We start from the raw sequence: 20292 nt of genomic DNA, 5'->3' as shown, positions 1-20292 counted from the left end.
AATGTTATATGTGTATTAAAAAATTTAATGTGTATTTATTTGAAAAATGTTTAATGTCAATCTTTTTTTTCAGTGTGTATCTAAAAATGTTCAACATATATTTGCAAAATGTTTGACATGTATTTAAAAATTTAAAAGGAAAGGAAAATAAAGAAAATGAAAATGAAATAACCGAAAGAAAACCAACAGAGAAAAACACTAAAAAAGAAGAAGGAAACAGAAACCGGACATAAATTTCCAAAACCGAGAGGAAGGCATCAAATAAATGAAAGGTATCAGATAAAGGTGTGTCTCCAGCGGATCTCGTGGGATTCATTCGGCTTTTGTCATCGGTGGATCTACTTAGATCTGGTCTTCATTCGTCTATGTTTGTGTGTCTACTGATTGGATCCTTCTAATGTATGCTTCTATTTATCAACGATGATGGTTGTGCTAATGCGTTGGTCCTTTGGTGCCTTAGCATGACAATTCTCTGACTTGTCTACTCCAACAATGTTCTTCGTCGAGGGAGGGGTGATGACAACGGCACGCCTTTGGTTCATTTCAGTGCTTGTAGTCGTTAGGTGGTTTATTTTTTTTCTTCTTACAGGTCAAGCGGTCAAAGAATACATTTTGAGTTCTTTAAAGGAAAAAAACATGCAGCGTGTCGAATCCGTGCGTAAACTGTTGACTTTTGACAAGGTTGTGGGAGAAAAAACCAGACCAATGATAAAAAAAAAAGGCCGCCCCTGCAAGGACGACGGGCTTCCATGGGTTAGTTTGGATAATTCATCAAGTGGGCCGGTGTTCTGAATCATATCATAGAGATAGTAATTACCTTGTCCACGTTTATACCAAGAGGATTTTAGCTCAATAGGCTGTTGCTTTATACCGTGCTTGCCGCACGGTGGATCTGGCTCCCGACCGCCACCTTTTAGGCTGTGGTGTGTTGGCCGAAGTTGGCGATGTGGTACTAAACATCTACACAACACACATCAATCGCGGGGAGTAGACTGAGTGTTGTAAGTGGGCCGTGCTGCTGGTGGACAACGCTGGCCAGGAATCAACGGGATCACTAATTAGGCCTTGGACGCTTGGCCTGGGCTAGAGCCCGGAGATGCTTATATTTTTTTCTTTCAACGAAAGTAAAAAAAAAAGAACCAAGACACTTTTTTACATCAAAAAAAGAACCAAGACCTATTTATTCCCCATGGTAAAATTACCCCGGTCAAGACTCAAGACAAACGCACTATTGAAAGAAGAAGATACAAGGTGACATGCCTTTTCAAAACACCTACGACAACGAACAAGACGATGCGATCAACTACGCGTTGGGAGAAAACGTACAAGCACGTCAGAGAACAACTAAGTAACGGTCTGAGAACCATCGTCTGGTAGTCGGGCCAGTGGTCATGCCGCCATTTTTGTACTCCAAGTGGCCAAGTGTGAAGGCGCTATGGAGAAAAACAATTTTCTTTTGTTTTTCTAAGCTCCTCTGGTAACGAGAGAGCATGCCGCCAAGACCGCGCCAAATACACGCTTGACCAAATGACACGCTAAATTCGTGGTCTAGCTACATCAACGCGACGCATCAACGCGTTGAAATACACGCTTGATCCATAGGCTGACATGCCAAATACAACGTGTGGCTCAACGCAAAATAAACAAATAAATAAACTGTTGCCAGTCTCTTGTGTTATGTTCTTCAATCCGCACTGAATCTGATAATTATAACATGCACAAATCCTGCCTTGCTGCACCTGACAGAACAAAACAGAGGTATCACTGATACATGCTAAACATGACAACAAAAGGGGCTGCACTGCCAACTCTGCAGCGAGTCCTAATCATGTAGAGCGTCATCCACTTGCTATATTTTTGCTCAGTCAGAGTGGGAAATCATTAACCACATGCACACTGATCAATGATAGAGCGCAATATCTAAGAAATAATGACGATACAGTGCAGCTAACATCAGCACATCATCATCATCATCCAAAAACTAAACTAAACTTGTATACGCAATATGAAATGTGATTCTTATACAACACCGATTATATTCAATTAAAGTATTAAAACTATAACTAATACACGGTTCGGTTCAAAAGAACCATTTCCACACAACCACAAGCTGACAAGCATCAGAACCAGCCCGGCACTACCAGAGCACACACGCTACCCTGTTTATTTTGAACCGCTTCCAAATTCAGATGAAAACCAGAGTCCATGGTCCACAATAGTGCGCAACTGGAGCCAGGAGAATGGAAACTAACAGCAAATGTATCCATCAGACGAAGCTCGCACGCGCGATAAGGAAGTTAATGCCTCAGGTCAAGAGGATGGAACGGAGAACAGATCACTCCAGCAGGTCAACCATTCACCCCGTCCATAAAGCAAGAAAGAAATATCGCACTTCTTCTGGCCCTCCACTTGGGTTTGTTCACACACTGACAGAGACGCCGATGATCGCTCTCAAGCTCAAGTGCAAGCGCCTTCCGGTAATAATCATCCGTGTAATATCTCGGTGGCTGAATTTCCTGCAGATCTTCAGCAACCGTTGTGGCAAAAACGTGCCTTCTTCTGTTCCCAAAAGGCAAATGATGCATCAAGAAGCAATAGTTTAATTCAGTGCTAGTGGTAAGCAGGTCAAATTGTTTAGTGAAAGCCAGTTAGAGAAGTGATGTCAGGGCAACTAAAGTAAGGAATGCTGTAAAAATTCATCGAGAATTAAGTCAAGCAGGACTAGAAAATCTACAATGCAATTTTTTTTGTATGGAAGGTGTTCGGCAATTGACTTTTCAGTAGATTCCAGCATGCAACCTATAGTGAAACACTGAAACATCAGTGTGAACTAGGAAGCTGCCTGGTGGGCTGGGGGCAGTTGTGTAAAATCCAAGCGTGGTTAGTACCACTACAAGGCACAGAACAAATGGTAGAAAGATCTGCTTCTTTCCTTACCATCATGCTCTTTCATGGTTACACCACCATTGATGCTTTATCCAGTCAGGGGACAACATAACCTCTCGTTCCCGTGCTAGTTTCACCCGAAAACCATGCAGACACTTCATTTTTCCAACAAGGCTTACAGCAAGATACTGCACATACCTTCCCTTGGCCTTGCTCTTGTGCTGCTGATCGGATTGGCCTCTCCTACCAGTTCCTGCAGAGAGCAGGAGCAGGGCTCCCTTCACCAGTTCCTTGCCGGGCTCTCACAACACGGTGGCCTCGCTGCGTCCTGGCAGCATGGCACGGATTGCTGCCAGTGGGAAGGGATCACCTGCAGTACAGATGGGATTGTTACGGATGTCTTGCTGCCTTCTAGGAGTCTTCAGGGGCACATCTCAGCTTCTCTTGGGAATCTCACTGGATTACTGCGCCTCAACCTGTCAAACAATCTGCTATACGGTGGCCTACCGCAGGAATTGATGTCATCCGGCAGCATCGTCGCCATAGACGTCAGCTTTAACCGCCTCAGTGGAGATCTGCAAGAGTTATCATCTTCGACTCCTCCCCGGCCACTGAAGGTACTGAACATCTTGAGCAATTTGTTTACAGGACAATTTCCGTCCTCCACATGGCAAGTGATGAAAAATTTGGTCGCACTCAATGCCAGCAAGAACAGCTTTACTGGGCAGCTGCCAAGTCATTTATGCACCAGTTTGCCATTGCTCACTGTGCTTGAACTCTGTTACAACCTATTCAGTGGAAGAATTCCGTCTGGACTTGGTAGTTGTCCCAAGCTCAGAGTGCTCAAGGTTGGCCACAACAACCTTAGTGGGCCTCTACAAGATGAACTTTTTAATGCTAGCTCGTTGGAGTACCTCTCTTTCCCCAAGAATACTTTACAAGGAACACTTGAAGATGCACGTATTGTCAGTCTCAGTAATCTCATAACCCTTGATCTTGGAGAGAACAATTTCAGTGGAAAGGTGCCAGAATCTATAGGTCAGCTTCACAGATTGGAGGAGCTCCATTTGAACAATAACAACATGTCTGGGGATCTACCATCAACCCTGAGCAACTGCACAAATCTCATAACCATTGACCTCAAGAACAACTTGTTCTCTGGAGAGCTCGACAAGGTCAACTTCTCCAATCTACCCAATCTAAAAACTTTAGATCTTGGGTGGAACAACTTCACCGGAAAAATTCCAGAAAGCATCTATTCGTGCAGCAACGTAACTGCACTTCGGCTATCCTTCAATAATTTCCATGGCCAGCTGTCAGAAAAAATAGGCAATCTGAAATCCCTCTCATTCCTATCACTTGTTAACAACAATCTTACAAATATCACAAGTACACTTCCGATACTTGCAAGATCCAAGAGTCTCACCACCCTTCTTATTGGGCTCAACTTCATGAATGAGACCATGCCAGACGATGACATCATTGTCAGTTTTGAGAATCTTCAGGTTCTAGCAATAACAGATTGCTCACTGTTGGGGAAAGTACCACATTGGTTATCAAAGCTGACAAATTTGGAGATGTTATTTTTAGAAAACAATCAATTAACAGGACAGATACCTTACTGGATCAGCAGCCTAAAATTCCTCTTCTATCTAGACATATCAAATAATAGCATGACAGGGGAAATCCCAGCAGCCTTAACGAAGATGCCAATGCTAAGATCAGAGAATAATGCAACCCATTTGGACCCCAGATTCTTTGAGCTACCAATTTATGTAGCTCCATCACTTCAATACCGGTTACCAATGGCTTTCCCAAAAGTGCTGGATCTAAGTAACAATAAATTAACTGGTGAGATGCCCTTGGAGATTGGTCAGTTGAAAGCCCTCTGTTCACTCAATTTCAGCTTCAATGACTTAAAAGGACAGATCCCACAATCAATATGCAACCTCACAAACCTGCAGGTGTTAGACTTGTCGACCAACAACCTCACAGGTGGAATCCCAGCTGCATTGAACAGCCTGCATTTCCTTTCAGCATTCAACATTTCTAACAATGACCTAGAAGGGCCTATTCCATCTGGAGGTCAGTTTAATACGTTTCAGAACTCTAGTTTCGATGGGAATCCAAAGCTCTGTGGCTCTATGCTAATTCACAAATGTGGTTCAGCTTCACCACCTCTGATCCCCTCCAAAGAACGGCATAAGAAGGCTCTTTTTGCAATTACATTTGGAGTGTTCTTTGGAAGCATTGCTGTTCTTTTGTTGCTGGGGCGTCTCCTTGTCTCAATCAGAGTCAATGGTTTTACAGTAAAAAATACAACGGACAAGAACAATGGATATATCGAATCAACTTCATCCAACTCCAGTTCAGAGCAAACATTGGTAGTGATGTCACGAGGCAAGGGAGAAGAAAGCAAGCTCAAATTCACTGACATTTTGAAAGCTACACACAATTTTGACAAGGAGAACATCATTGGATGTGGAGGTTATGGATTAGTATACAAGGCAGAGCTATGTGATGGCTCGAAGCTGGCAATAAAAAGGCTCAGCGATGAAATGTGTCTTATGGAAAGAGAGTTCAGTGCAGAGGTTGATGCTCTCTCCATGGCACAACATGAAAATCTTGTACCTCTGTGGGGTTACTGCATCCATGGAAACTCAAGGCTCCTCATATATTCCTACATGGAGAACGGCAGCCTGGATGATTGGCTTCATAACAGGGATGACGATGGTAGCTCATGTCTTGACTGGCCAACTCGGCTGAAGATCGCGCAAGGAGCAAGCCTTGGCCTTTCTCATATCCATGATGTCTGCAAGCCTCATATCCATGATGTCTGCAAGCCTCATATCCATGATGTCTGCAAGCCTCAAATTGTCTGGACAAAGAATTTAAAGCTTATGTTGCAGATTTTGGGCTAGCCAGATTGATCCTTCCCAACCAAACGCATGTTACAACTGAGTTGGTCGGCACTATGGGTTACATTCCCCCCGAATATGGGCAAGCATGGGTTGCTGCGTTGAGAGGTGATATGTACAGTTTTGGAGTAGTCCTGCTTGAGCTGCTCACTGGAATGCGGCCTGTTTCAGTCCTATCTACATCAAAAGAACTTGTCCCATGGGTGCTCGAGATGAGGTCCAAGGGAAAGCAAGTTGAGGTCCTGGATCCAACACTTAGAGGCGCAGAATATGAAGAACAAATGCTGAAGCTGCTTGAAGCTGCTTCCAAATGTGTCGACCACAATCAATTCATGAGGCCAACCATCATGGAAGTAGTCTCCTGCCTGGCCAGTATAGATGCTGAGCCGCAGATGCAAAGATCAGCCAAGATACGATAATAGATGTCTCGTATTTTTTGTGCAAGATATACATGTAACTTTCTTAGTTTCGTCAATGAGTTTGTTTTGTACTTTGTACAGAGCCTAACAGGTTGCCATTTTGAGCTTTCGTGGTTCTTTATGGAAAGATATTTTGTAAAATTGATCTTCCTTTAGATTTCTTTTGCAAGGACCTTTAAATGGTCTCTGTATATTATATATGCTTTAAGTTTCACAAGCATGAAACAGAGTGTAAGCATGTGAAATGACAATCTTGCTTTATCGGTGAAAGGTTGAAAATGGAGTCCATTCAAGGGAAGATAGTATCTGCAGTCATCTTTTTGCTTTGGATCATCGATTTTAGAAACCACTAAAGTTGGAGGTAAATTGCCGAATTACTAGCTACAGCAAATGCCTGGTTGGTCCAAGCGTCGAACAAATGGAATGAGAAAATGGGAATGCAATACGACCACCACCTTTGTTGAAATACAAATAACTCAGCACGCAGCCACTAGCAAAACACGAGAGGAATGTCGATCAGAAGCAATTACGTACCATGTCGAAGGAGTCACGCGGCCAAGAAATCCACGGGCCTTGCAACGTAGCTCGCCCCTCCGGCGTATACACATACGCATCACGGCATCAGAACACTTCCCAAGCCTGTTCTACGAGCCGACCCGGCTTCTCGACGGCAACCGTCGCGGTCCAAGAAAAGACGCCCGGGTCGGCATTTCGCCGAACGGCCTGAGCGCGCTGCTGCCGAGGCGGCCGACGCTGAGCCCAAAAGGCCGGTATTGCGTCAGAGAAATGGATGCCAGGGCGCGCATGGAATAGGGCGAGCGTGGAAGCGAGGGTCCGGTGCCAGCACGGCAGCGTGCGAGGAGGAGTAGGCACTTCCGTTTTCCGGCGAAAATGGTTGAGCTGTGACTCGCCGGGAGCGAGGAGCGATGGCGATAGAGCTGCCGAGCGGGCAAAGCAGGGGGGCCCTGATATGTATCGCTTATGTGCGCTTGGTCAGTCCGTCCGATCGCTAGCTCGGTAGCTCCATTTTTTTTGTTGATTTGTTTTTTTATTTTGTTTCTTTTTCTACAGTAGCATTTTAAATTAATTAATCTTAAATAAAAGTCTGTTTGAATTCAAAAAATCAATTCGTTTTTCCAAAAATATATTAATATACTTTACGTTTGGAAATATTTTTTTACTTCACTATTTTTTATAAAATGTTTATCATCTATTGAAAAAATATTCATTACAAATTAAACAAAATCAATGTGAATTTAAAAAATGTTCAACTCATCTTTAAGAAATATTCATCACGTATTTATTAATTTCAAAATCATTCAGAAAAGTACGATGTTTATTAAATATGTTCAATGTGTATTTTATAAATGTTTAATGTGTATTAAAAAATTCAACATGCATTTAAAAAATATTTTACATGTATTCAGGAAATGGGAAAAAAATAACCAAATGAAACTATCTTGACTACTATAGTTTTCCATATGATTTTCATTCTACAAGAGAGTGGCCCACTTCCCGGTGTTTGAGCCCAGTCTGATCACACAAATGTCTGTATAAATTTTGATCATACATGTAGGAGCTCTCATAACTAAAAGGAAAAGGCGAACCAGCCTGTGCTTGAATGGTTAGGACGGCAGTGGTTTTTTCAGACCACTTGGATTCAAGTCGTAGACTTGATGCTGGTGCTTGCATTTTTTTTATTACAGGCATTAAGGTGACGTGCATTCAGTGGGACGACACGTTCTCATCAACTACGAATGCATATGTGACAACTTCTTCAATCCAAAGATGATACCACTATTTTTTACTCAAAGAAAAAACAAAATGAAAAGAAACAAAGGACGCCCCCCCCCCCATGCTCATGGTGGGACGTCCTCAGTTTTTATCTTTTTTTCTTTCAAATAATATAGGATTTAAACAAAGTTCCCAATTTCAGAAAAAATGTAAAAAAAATTGAAAAAGAAAGATTGAGAAATCATAACATGTTCGTCAATTCAATCATAATTTTGAAAAATGATCATGAATTTTAAAAAGCTTTTAAAAAATTAATTCAAAAAGATGTTCATAAATTTAAATTTTTTCCAGGATTTCATAAAACAATTCATGAATTTAAAACATATTCCCAAAAATCGGAAAAATGTTCCCGAATTTTAAACAATGCTCCAAATTTCAGAAAAGATCATTGATTCAATTTGTTTTGCTGATTCAAAAAATGCTCATGCACTCAAATAATGTTCCTTAAAAAATGTCTGTGAATTTCAAAAATTGTTCCCAAATGTCAAAAAATGTTTGCCAATTCAAAAATATTCACCTATTCGAAAACAATGTTCACGAGTTTCAAAAAATATTGAGAATTTCAGGAAATGTCCGCAAATTCGAATAATGCCCATGATATCAAAGAAATGTTCGTGAATTTGAAAAAAAATGCAATTGCAAAAAAGTTGTGTATTAGAAATATGTTTATGGTTTCAAAAAATGTTAACAAATTTTGAACGATGTTTGTAAAAATTAAAATGAAAAAAAAGAATGGGAAAAGGGAAAAAAATGGAAATAAAAAATAAAAGTAATAGAAAAATGAACCTGAAAGAAAAAAAATCAAAGATTGATAAAGTAAACTAAAATAAAAGGGAAGATTAATAAACGAGTGTTTATAAATTCACCGGGCGCTCGTGAATTCGTTCCCCTCTGCCTGTCGCTCCGGTGGCCGGTGGCGGGGAGGAGAATCCCGGTGCCTGGGCTCCAGTTAGTAGTTTAGTTTACGGTTTTTAGTCCACGCAAATGCGACGCTCGAGTGGATGGCGGCGCTTCCTCTTCAAGTTTGTTTTCCAAGCTTCGATCATCCTCGAGTCCGTCCGTTTGGACGTAGTCAACGGAGCTCAGATGTAGATTCATGTCATCTCTTGGGGCAGTGAGGTTACGTTTCTCGTCATGTGGTGATATTTGATGTTATGTGCTTCATATCTATGCAAGGGTTCAACGGTGATGATTGTGGCTCAAGGCGTTGGTCCTTAGAGGTATGTGCACAAAGATTTCCTGGCTGTCATCGACAAGGTCAAGCCGGCTCCGGTAGGGGAGCGGCGCCAGCGAGGCGTCGGCTGCTTGTTCTGAAGGCAATGGCCGTTCAGTAGTCTCAGAATCTCGATGTAATTTAGCGTTTGAGATGCTTTTGTATTTTTGATGAAATTTTATAAGAGATATGATACTTTCCGCAAAAGAAAACATCACAACATCAACACATCATTATCTATGAGATAATATGACACAGTGTACCCAAAATGAAATGTGGATCTTAACACTAATTGTTGAACTAATAAAGCATCAAAACTATAACTAATACATGGTACATTGTCCACACAAGCGTTCCCTCAACCACAAGCTGACAAGCATAAGAGACAAGTGATCAACCAGCCGGCCTGCCAACGGAGCTCACACTCACACGCTACCTAGTTTACCTTGTGCCGCCTCCGAATTAAGACAATAACGGTTGAGTATATAAGCAGTTTTTTGATTAAATTAATCTAGAAAATAGTCATGACCTTGAGAGTATTGAACACATACTAATATTCAATCACATAAAACCATACTACGCAAATAGTACATACATATATTTATAACAGTAGTATGGCTAATAGAGTAATAGACAAGAACGAGATAAGCAATTTATACCCTTCAACGGCCAGGCAGACGCCGCGGTGGCGGCGGCGGCAGCAACGGCGTCCTCAGTGGCCTTCTTCTCGGCTTCAAACTTCTCGGCGGCGACACGATCGGCTTCGGACGAATAGCGGCGAGTAGTTGCGTAGGAGACGCTTCCCAAAAAACTATCGTCCATCTCCCGTACAGGATCTGGAAAGGCAGGGTTTCGGAGGCCTGCTCTCCCGTCAACCTTATACGCACCGGCGGCAAAATAAGCGCATAGGTGTGAGCTCGGCTCGGCTCATTTCCGCAACTCACGTCGCGTCGCGTCGGGACGTGGCGAGGCGGGCGGCGAAGGAGCACGCGGGAACAATTTCCCTTCTCAAGCTCCAATAGAATGTGGAAGAGAATCCCTTATAAAGAGGTCCAACTCCTCTCCAACTAGCAATGTGAGACTAAACTTCTCTCCACACCCATTGCCATAAAACCCACATGGGCCCTTGTAGATTTTCTGAAATTGTTAGATAGGCCCTAGGCCCACCCTCATTTTCAACAATTCCCCACCAAATTTCAAGGGCCCATTTTGTCCTTTGTTCCAAACACTGTTTTGATATACAAGTATTTCATTGGAGACCAAATAAGGTTGAACTCCACCTAGAGCAAGTATCTACACTCCTTCACAACTGAACAACTATGCCTTGAATTGTCAGTTTGGCGTAAAGAAGTTTCACCACATGTCTTACTAGTACTAGGCTGCCGAAGGCTGACCCCTCGGATGAAGCATATTAGTCACACTCCTGGCCTGTTCATGAGCTTGCTAGATATCACCCAATCTTAAAGACTGTGACTAGCAGTCGGGCTCATATAGGTGTGTTCCTTCAAAGATTGCTCTGTAGGATACCATCTTTCTTATATGGGCTTTGGAATACATTAAGACAATAGTCAACCTACCATACAGTTCCTGAGAGTATTACATCTCCAATGGAGTGGGTTAGTATAGTTACTCTCCTCAGTCCACCACTGACTTGTTTTCCCTAGGTCCTACTTCACGGGATCTCCGATCGCATAGGTTGGGTTACCACCATGGCAACTCATGTGGGTCTCATGCCCATCTTCCTCGATGCATTATCTATCACAAAACACGATAGCCCTTTAGAAAAGGGATCTGCCAGATTCTTGGCCGTTTGGATATATCCAACGCTATCACTCCAGAGTTTCTCAAATGTTTGACAGTTTTCAATCTCATTCTTATATGTTTGTTGGACTTCATGTTGTCCTTTGAACTCTTTACCTTGACAATAATTGTCTGATTGTCACGGTTCATAAGGATAGTCGGAACCGATTTCTCAACCACTAGCAAGTCCATCAAAAGATACCGAAGCCATTTTGCTTCGACACCAGACGTGTCTAACGCTCTTAAACAAGACTTCCAGAAAACAACACCACCTCCAAGAATAAACATATACCCGGTTGTGGCCTTCATCTTGTCAACATTAGATATCCAATTCACACCGCTATACCCTTCAAGTACGGATGGGTATCCGATATAGTGAAGTCCATAGTTCATGATACCTTTCAGATAACGCATAATCCTTTCAACAGCATGCCAATGTACATCACCCAGATGGGCCCTTGTAGATTTTTCTAAAATTGTTAGATGGGCCCTAGGCCCATCCTCATATTTCAACAATTACTACACTCCGTGGTGCACAATAATGTCGTCAAGGGGAAAAGCGCCGCCAAGGTTGTAATTTGGTGTCTTCGTCATCACACCTTTTTTTGCGAGAAAGACTTGTATTAATCAAAGATCCAGGGAATTACAATTCAGTTTACACAAGTCCACAACCTGTTGGGGACCAGAGCCAACCAAACTACTGTTCTACCTTCAGTTCTTGCAAAATTAGCTAAATAATCGCTAACCACATTTTGGTTACGATTGATATGAAATACACTAGTTGTACGAAGGGACATCAAGTGTTTAATCTCATTCACCAAGGAGGCAAATATAGACATGTCCGTGTCTCTGTCCTTAACCATATTCACCGCCACTACAGAATCCATTTCCACACAAATTGGCAGCTCCGATCGCTGGATAGCAAGAGAAATACCCTCCATGCAAGCACATAGTTCGACCTCAAGTGCATCTCGGCAGGAGAAGAGCACCCTGCAAGAAGAGAAAATAATTTTTCCAAGACAATCACGCAGAACCATGCCTGCCCCTGCTCCACCTTCCTCTGTCCATGATCCATCTGTATTGAGCTTGACCCAACCCGTCGGTGGAGGAACCCACCTAACAGGTGGGTCCTGACCTATTGTTTCATGTGGTGTTTTGGTACTAGCATAAGTTATTACAACTTTTCCCTTCAAAGGATCACACTCCGTGTTTCGAGCAATCGCAAGTAGCGAGTCAAGGTAGCTGCACAAGAATTGCTTTGAGACATCCATCGGAGGTGGAATCTTGCCATGAACAACCTCATTTTGATTGTGCCAGCACCTCCATAGTGTGAAGAGTAGCATCGCCCATTCAATCTCACTTAGCGGAAATAAAATATCAAGGAGCCACTCGGTCCCCGTGTTACTGATATCTCCCAACTTGGCAAACGCCATGCCTCCCCCATGCAGTTCCAAAGGTCCACGGCTAGGGGACAGCGACATAAAGCATGGAAGGAAGATTCAGTTTCTCTGTCGCACACTGGGCACACATCTGACTCCTCTAGTCCTCGCTTGTGTTTATTTTCCCAAGTTGGAAGCAAGTTCACAGCCACACGCCATGCAAAATTCTTGATTGTAGGTGGGACGTTGCTACCCCATATCATTTTCCAACACGTCCTATGACCATCAAGCGCCGAACTAGTTGCAACCGAAGTCATTCTGCAGGTTTCTTCAAAAGCCATGTTGTAAGCAGATTTCACAGAGAAGGCACCCAATCTTCCGGGTCCCCATGCAAGCACATCATCTCCAAGTCTTGGCGAGGCTCTAATTTTTAGGATCTCTGTAACATCACATGGCAAGAAAATAGACTGCAACAAATTTACATTCCATGAACCATTGTTGTTGAGCAGCTGGGAGACAAAGCGGAACCGACACATGTCCTGTGGCGAGATAGGTTTATATGAGAAAGGCCTTGGAATCCAACTGTCTCGCTAGATTCTTATCTGTTGGCCATTGCCGACTCTCCAAATCAGCCCCTTCTTCAAAAGATCCAGGCCATGAGAAATCATCGTCCATGTGGATGAGGCGTTACCTGCGAACACAGTGTCCTCTAGCTTCCCATTTGGATAATACCAAGCTTTAAGAAGTTGAGCACATAGGCTATCCGGTTTTGTCAACAGTCTCCATGCCTGGCGCGCGAGTAGTGCTTGATTGAATATCCGAAAGTCCCGAAACCTAGCTCCGCCTTTACATTTTGGCTGCTGGAGTTTTTGCCAAGTCTTCCAATGAACCTTTCGTTTTCCTTCCCTCGAACCCCAATAGAAGTTCCGCGTCATGTTTGTTAAATCATCACACACAGAAAAAGGCAGTTTAAAAACACCCATAATATATGTAGGAAGTGCTTGCGCCACTGATTTAATAAGAACTTCCCTGCCTGGCTGAGCAAAATGGCCATCACCCCATTGGACAAGTCTTTTCAAGAGTTGTGCTTGTAAATTTTGAAACTTGCCTTTGGACATACGAACATTGGGTGTTGGAAGACCCAAGTATTTCTTCTCGAAACCAGCATTCTGAATATTCAGAGTATCTCTCACCTCCTCCTGAAGATTGGTAGGGCATGCTTCACCGAACATGATTGAACACTTATTATAATTTAGAAACTGGCATGTAGCTCTAGCATAAAGGTCAAGACGAGACTTAATTCTTTCCGCCTGTACACGATTTTCTTCAAAAAACAATAGTGTATCATCTGCGAACAAAAGGTGAGAGATTCCCGGAGCCCTACGACAAATTTTCACTGGCAAACAAATTCGAGAGTTCACCCTATTTCTGAGAATAGAAGATAGACCATCAACAATGAACAGAAATAAGAACAGGGAGAGTGGATCACCTTGCCGAAGCCCACGCGACGGTGCAAATGAATCCAAGGAGGTTCCATTTAATTTTACAGTATATCTCACCGATGTGACACAGGTCATAATCCAGTCAATCCATCGATGTGAAAACCCCATTGAAAGGATCGATATGGTTGACTAGAGAGGGGGTGAATAGGCAACTACCAATTTTTAGCTTTTCTTTAACAAATTAAACTTTGCATCAAATTAGGTTGTCTAGATGGGCAACTAGGTGAGCAACCTATATGATGCAATAACAACAAGCATACAAGCAAGCAAGGGTAGAAACACTAAAGAGCTTGCACAAGTAAAGGTAAGAGATAACCAAGAGTGGATCCGGTGAAGACGAGGATGTGTTACCGAAGTTCCTTCCTTTTGAGGGGAAATACGTCTCCGTTGGAGCGGTGTGGAGGCACAATGCTCCCCAAGAAGCCACTAGGGCCACCGTATTCTCCTCACGCCCTCACACAATGCGAGATGCCGTGATTCCACTATTGGTGCCCTTGAAGGCGGCGACCGAACCTTTACAAACAAGGTTGGGGCAATCTCCACAACTTAATCGGAGGCTCCCAACAAGACCACGAAGCTTCACCACAATGGAATATGGCTCCGAGGTGACCTCAACCGCCTAGGGTGCTCAAACACCCAAGAGTAACAAGATCCGCTAGGGATGAGTGGGGGAATCAAAAATCCCTTGGTGGAAGTGTAGATCGGAGCCTTCTCAACCACTCCCGAGCAAATCAACAAATTTGATTGGCTAGAGAGATAGATCGGGCGAAAATGAAGCTTGGAGTATTTAATGGAGCTTGAGCAATAAATGGAGCTTGGGGAGGAAGAGGTGGGTGAGAATGAAGAAGGGGACTCCCTTTTATAGTGGGGGCAACAATCCCGTTGCCCCCCACCAACCAGCCCCGCACAGGGCGGTACTACCGCCAGGACAACGGTACTGCCGTGCCAGCCAGCGGTACTGCCGCGTTGGGGAGACAAGTAGGGAACGGACCCAAATGCGGTATTACCGCGGTGGTAGGGCGGTATTACCGCTCCTGGAACGGTACTACCGCCACTACAACCGTGACTAGTGCCGCAAAACCCGACACGAGAAAAAGACCTCTCGAATCGAGGCGGTAGGAACCAGACTGCCCAGCGGTACTACGGCAGTGGGGTCAAGGGCGGTAGTACCGTTGCGGAGCGGTACTGCCGCTTGTGACCCTTCGGCCGTAGTACCGCAGGCAGTGCGGTACTACCGCTGGGACGCGAGAGAGAGAGAGAGAGAGAGAGAGAAGAAATCTCTCAAAGAAGCTGAGGACAAGGCGGAGGTGCCAGGCCCCCAGCGGTACTACTGTTGTGGAGCCACGGGCGGTACTGCCGCTTGTGGCTTCTCAGCAGTACTACCGCTGGGTGCGCGGTACTACCGCGTGACCCAGACAGGACAAAGAAGAGAGAGGAGAGATCTCTTCAATGGAAAGGAAATGCTCGGAGGGTGAGAAGTTGATGTGTATGTGATGATTCCACCCATGCAAAACCCCAGCAGACCCCCTCTTGATAGTACGGTGCCCTCTACGCAACTAGTCCACCGAGAAAGAAACGAAAGAGCTACACCGTCTTGAAATACACTCCGAGGGGAAGAAGGCGTCTCGTGCCAGGGGAGAATTTGTGAATAATTCAAAGCACAAGATTAGTCCGCAAACATGTTGTCATCAATCACTAAAACTACCTTGAGAGAGATATGCCGTAACAATCTCCCCCTTTTTGGTGGATTGATGACAACTAGGGATTTGCGCAAGGAAAAGAAATGAAATGAAGAAAACTAAGAACTACAAAATATAGACGGGCTCCCCCAGAATGTGTGCACCTAGAGATGGCACGACACACACATTCGGATCAACACTCCCCCTATATTTTATAGTCCAACAATACTAAGGACAAGATATATGAGAGAAGTGAATAAACAGGAAAATCATGCATCTCACAATAAACTACAGTACTATGAAATGACATAAGTAATAAGGTAGCGATAGGGAGCATATGTCTTACACCATATGACTAGAAACTAGAACTAAGGTCTCACACCAAACCAAACCAAAGAAGGAACACACAAGAAAACACAAGACGACCCAAAGCACGACACAAGAAGCAAATCCCTACACTCTCTCCCCCTTTGGTAGCGAGACACCAAAAAGGGCATAGAGTGACACTACGACTCCAGGTGATGGGAGGAGGAAGATCTCGAACATCACATCTCTGCATCTTCGTCGTGGGTCGAAAACTGCTCGGCATCGGAGTCGGTCCAGTGGCAATTCTGATGAATCCAGTCCTCCTCTTCAGTGATCTGACCCTCAGACCCACTGGCAACTGTTGCTCCCATCTGACGCATGAGCTTCTTGTGGCGCGTCCTGGCATGCTTCTCCGCCACATGAGTCATGTACTGACCATGGGACTCCATGCAGAAAAGCTTCTTCATCTTGCGCTTAAGCTTCTGTGCCCACGACGGTTCTGCACTAGAGGGGCCAAAGTCCTCCTCATGAGCATCAGTAGCAGCCTCACACTCGGTCCCCATGGCAGTAGCAGCAGCAGACGGGCCCCCTGTGGCAGCAGTAGCAGATGGACCCCCTGTGTGAGGCGCTGTCCAGTTGTCCTTCTTCCTCAGACGCTTGATCTCATGAGAAACCAAGTCTCCAGTCTCTAGCAGCACTCTGGGATAAGTCTGTGCCCAGGCCCTCTCAATGAGCCTCATGATGAATGGACCATAGATAGGACACTTGCGCTCAGACACGGCAGATAAAAGTTCAGACCACATGACATGAGAGATATCCAGGCTCTCTCCAGTGCTTGCTTCCTTCTCATGCTGACAGAAAAGGAGCATGTCCACGAGGTAAGAGTGGACCATATCCATATTCCCAATCTGAGGGAAGAGAGTCTCACGGAATATGCGATGAAGAATGTCCAGATACGGAGACAGCTCATAGGTCTTCTTCTCAGTTACTGGGTGAACCTTCACAGTGCAGTAGGGCCAAAGGGCTTGCTTGTGGGTGGATGTAGCATTGCGGTGAGGACGGAAAGCGAAAGGAGTCTCAAGCCCGGTATCCACCACATCAAGTAACTCCATGAAAGCCTTCCACTTGACAGAAAGCAGCTTGCCATTGGTCATCCATGTCAGAGTCCTGTCGACATCCGTCCCAAGATGGACGGTGGCATAGAATTGAGCCACCAAATCCGCATCAAAATCCTTCTTGAATTGCATGATCCTGAGAATGTTCAGCTGAGTGCACATCTGAAGAGCTTCGCCAAAGTACTCCGGGTCCTTCTCCATAGCATCAGTGTCAATGGAGCGAACATCAACAAAAAGATTCTTCTTGGCCTTGATCACATCAAAGTAGATGGCAAACTGAAAACGGTTCCAGAACGGGCGGTTAACCAAAGTGGGTTCTTGGTCCACCGCATAGGGGTTGCGGCGACGCTTCTCCCAAAACTCCTTGTTGGTCATCTCAGTCACAGTCTTCCCTTTCGGCTTGTTGGCGGCTCGCTTCGATCGCTGAGGAGGTGGAGGAACACTTGCAGATGCACTTGCTGGAGGCGGTTGGGTGCTCGAGGAACCACCGGCTAGCTCTGAGGTGCGGTAGCGTTTTGATGTGGCACGCCCAGGGTTGATACGGCGACCTTGCTGCTCGGAAAGGTCATCACCTGGAGCCAAACACAAGAACACGCAAAACAACCAGAAAGAACGAGCATAAGCCAACAAACTCAACAAAAGATCAAGGTAAGGCAGGAAAATGATGGAAATTGGCATTCAGCGGTAGTACCGCCCCAAAGGGAGCGGTAGTACCGCTCCAAGAGGAGCGGTAGTACTGCTTGAGGCAGAGAAACAACAGTTTCATATAGCACGAGGCGGTGAAACAACGGGTTCTTACTACCGCAGTCAGATCCGGCACTACCGGCCTACCAAATTCAAAAATAATCCTACCAAACTCTAATCGAGATAGTCTAGTTGCCTTCTCTAACAAACTCAAGCCTAGATTTAGCCAAAAATCTAGAGATGCAACCACCATTGCCCGTAAGAAACAAGAACTAAAAAAAGAGACAAAACGAAAGAAGGAACGGGGGCAATACCGGCATCCATGGCAAGAGGACAAGGTGGGGATCGACTCCACCAAAGGAAATGGAGAGGGACGCCCCCGGAGACGGAGATCCGCCGGAGCCCTCCCGCGGCCAGAGGAGGCTGGAGAGAGGAAGAGAAAAGAGGGGCGAAGTGAATGGGTATGGGGGAGAAGAAACCTCCCCCTGCCCCCGACTTAACCCCCTGTTCTCATCCCCCAGCGGTAGTACCGTTCTGGGGGGCGGTAGTACCGCTTACGAGCGGTAGTACCGCGCACCACCAGCGGTAGTACCGCCCAGCACGCCACGGCAACTAAACAGACATGGCTTTAGCTCGACGAAACGACAAAAACGGCAAACACACCAGCAAGCGACCAAGACACACCTCTTCACAAGAGGGCGGTGGCCGAGGCCACCTATGTTTGAGTCAAAAGGTATGGCACCGCGAAGATTTTAACCTTGGGCCCATGACCAAAACTCGTCTTTTAAGCACAAGTGCCATCAACAATGGCTAAAGTGAAAGACTTGATCAATTTATGCATAATGGGGGGAGGGAGAGTTCATTGAGAGAACAACACTCCCCCTATGTCCATGCCTACACCTAAACTAGACAACAAATTGAGTGTGGTAGGGTGTGCACGGGTCCAAGCCACATTGCTCGAATCAATGATATTTAGCTCATGCCTTAACTCGTGAAATCTTGCTTCATCCAAGGGCTTCGTGAAAATATCTGCAAGGTTGTCATGAGTGTTGACATAGTTGATCTCGATCTCTCCTCTCCTAATGTGATCCCGGATGAAGTGATACCGAATCTCAATATGCTTCGTCTTGAAGTGTTGCACTGGGTTGAGAGAAATCTTGATGGCACTTTCATTGTCACACCAAAGAGGCACTTTGTCACAAGTGACACCGTAATCCTTTAAAGTTTGCCTCATCCATAGAAGTTGTGCACAACAACTACCGGCGGCAACATACTCCGCCTCAGTGGACGAGAGAGACACACAACTTTGCTTTTTGGAAGACCAACTTACCAAAGAGCAACCAAGGAATTGGCACCCTCCGGAAGTGGACTTCCTATCCACTTTGTCTCCCGCCCAATCGGAATCCGAGTACCCTACAAGCTTGAAGTTTGATCCTCTTGGGTACCATAAGCCAAAGTTTGGGGTATGAGCCAAATATCGAAAGATTCGTTTGACCGCCACAAAGTGACTTTCCTTAGGTGCGGCTTGAAACCATGCACAAATTCCCACACTCAACATGATGTCCGGTCTAGATGCACAAAGGTAAAGCAAGGAACCAATCATGGAACGATATACCTTTTGATCCACCACTTTACCATTGGGATCTAACTCAAGTTGGCACTTGGTGGGCATTGGAGTGGAGGCCGGCTTGACGTCACTTAGCTTGAATCTCTTGAGCATGTCTTGAGTGTATTTGGATTGATTGATGAAGGTTCCTTCTCTTCTTTGCTTCACTTCGAACCCTAGAAAGAACTTCAACTCTCCCATGGAGGACATCTCGAACTTTGAGGTCATGAGAGCGGCAAATTCCTCATTGAAAGCTTTGTTAGGAGAACCAAAGATAATATCATCAACATATAATTGGCACACAAACAACTCCCCTTTGACCTTCTTAGTAAAAAGAGTGGGGTCGATTAGCCCAACTTCAAAACCACGGTCTTGTAACAACTCGGTAAGGTGGTTATACCATGCACGTGGGGCTTGTTTAAGGCCATAGAGTGCCTTATCGAGTTGATACACATGATCAGGAAAGTAGGGATCCTCGAACCCGGGGGTTGCTTGACGTAAACCAATTCATTAATGGGACCATTAAGAAAAGCACTCTTCAAATCCATTTGTTGTAACGTAAAGTTATGATGAGAAGCATATGCAATCAACATGCGAATGGATTCAAGACGAGCAACGGGAGCAAAGGTTTCACCGTAGTCGATACCCTCGACTTGGGAGTAGCCTTGTGCTACCAAACGAGCCTTGTTGCGAATGATAATCCCATGTGCATCTTGCTTGTTCTTGAATATCCACTTGGTTCCAATGACATTGTGGTTCCCCGTTGGCCTTGGTACCAATCTCCACACTTTGTTGCGCTCGAAGTTGTTGAGTTCTTCATGCATGGCATTGAGCCAATCCGGATCTTCTAGCGCCTCATAGACCTTGTGGGGTTCCACACAAGAGACAAACGCGTGATGCTCACAATAATTTGCTAATTGTCTACGAGTGCTTACCCCCTTTCTTAAGCTTCCAAGCACATTCGTCATGAGATGATCCTTGGTGGAGAGCT

General features: G+C 44.8%; 1 pseudogene; it reads left to right on the top strand.

Annotated features, from left to right (window-relative positions):
• Positions 1–2576: 2576 nt before the first annotated feature.
• LOC125515725 (tyrosine-sulfated glycopeptide receptor 1-like) lies at positions 2577–6440 on the top strand (annotated as a pseudogene).
• The last annotated feature ends 13852 nt before the right edge of the window (positions 6441–20292 follow it).

This window comes from Triticum urartu, chromosome 6A (assembly GCF_056163025.1).
Source record: "Triticum urartu cultivar PI428250 chromosome 6A, HENAU_Tu73, whole genome shotgun sequence".
NCBI classification, from domain to species: Eukaryota; Viridiplantae; Streptophyta; class Magnoliopsida; order Poales; family Poaceae; genus Triticum; species Triticum urartu.
This window is presented reverse-complemented; position numbering and strand designations above follow the sequence as displayed.